General features: G+C 30.0%; 1 pseudogene; it reads left to right on the forward strand.

Moving 5' to 3' along the window:
• Positions 1-658: 658 nt before the first annotated feature.
• LOC137827384 (small nucleolar RNA R71) lies at positions 659-764 on the forward strand (annotated as a pseudogene).
• Positions 765-1624: the final 860 nt, after the last annotated feature.

Below are 1624 nucleotides of genomic sequence, written 5' to 3' on the forward strand. Positions count from 1 at the left end.
AAGAACACCTTTCTCCTTATTTTTAATTTTTTCTTCCTCACTTCTTTTCTTTTCTCTCTCTGTCTCCTCTCTCTTCCCTTCAATCTCATCTTCTTTTTCAATCACTACATTATTACAATGCTTTTTTGGATTGGGTTGGCTATTGATTGAAACTTGGCCACTTTTAATCTTTACAATTTTTTGGTCCACTTGTCTCATTTTGGATCTCTATATTCCTAATCGTTGTCATGCTATTTTATTCCATTATCAAAAGCTTTGTCAAGGCGTCTTCAACTTTACTCATTCTTTCAAGCATGGATGGATCCTCAACGCCAGGTGAATTGTTTGATAAGAACAGTGACCATTAGGATGATCACCTCCACAAAAATCACACTTGATTAATTGACTCTGGCTTTGAGATGAATAAACAACATATAATTGTTGGGGAAATTTAGCCATTTGTGTAGTTAGTTGCTCAATCTACTATGTCTGAATTTTATTTTGAGCCAATAGTACATCTTCTAGCCCTTCCTTTTGAGTACCTTGTTTATCATGCTGAGCTTTATAATCAGTTGATGCCAATGCATCAATAATCCTTGTCGCTTGTTCTACATCAAGAGCCATCATTGTGTCATATCTGAGACCATTCAGGGATATGCTCAGTTGAGCAATATCTTGAAATCCACGATTTGGGCATTTTCTCAATATCATCTTAAATCTTTCCCATGTCTCACATAAGACTTCATCTGCTCCTTGTCTGAACATAGAGATTTCAGACTTTGCTTTGATGTAGCGAGAGATTGGAAAAATCTTTGCAGAAATTTTTCCGCTACATTTTCCCAACTAGTGAGGCTCTAATTTGGAAGTGATTTGAGTCATTCCTTAGCCTTTCGTGCCAATGAAAAAGAAAACAAACGCATATAAACATTTTCGATATCACCTGATTGAAAGACCATTGTTCCCACCAATACATAAAATGTAGACAAATGTGAACATGAATTCTCATGATCCATTGCTGCAAATTGATGGGTAATGATGAGAGTGAGAAAAGCGAGATTTATTTTCAAGGCTTTGGCGATAGTAGGTATTGCAATACTAGAAAAATGTCTTGCCCTCCGGTACATGACATAATCAACAAGTGTCCTCCTAAGGAGTGATGCTTGTTCTTCTGCCATGTTGTTTTCTTCCTGAAAAATATTAGTGAAAAAAAAGGATACTTTTTTGCTTTTTTAAAAAATAAAAAATCAAAAAATCAAAATAAATTTGAAGACAAAATAAAAACAAAACAAATAAAAAAATAAAAAAAAAATACTAAGAAAAAATAAAATAAAAATAAAAACTGACACAAAAATAAAACAAAAACTAGTAATGGTAAAAAAATAATAATGAAAAGATATAAATAAAACTATGTCAATTCTAAAAAACAACTACGTAAACTAAACCTAAAATAAATAAAAAAACATAACAAAACAAAATCAAAATCAAAATAAAAAAAATTAAAACAAAAACAAAACAAAATAAATACTGTAAAGAAAAAAAAATAAAAAACAAAAAATTTATTTTCAAACAGCAGATATACAAATTAAAATAAAATAAAATAAAATAAATAAAATAAGAACAAATCTGTAAATAAAACAAAATAAAA

This window comes from Phaseolus vulgaris, chromosome 8, assembly GCF_000499845.2.
Source record: "Phaseolus vulgaris cultivar G19833 chromosome 8, P. vulgaris v2.0, whole genome shotgun sequence".
NCBI lineage: Eukaryota > Viridiplantae > Streptophyta > Magnoliopsida > Fabales > Fabaceae > Phaseolus > Phaseolus vulgaris.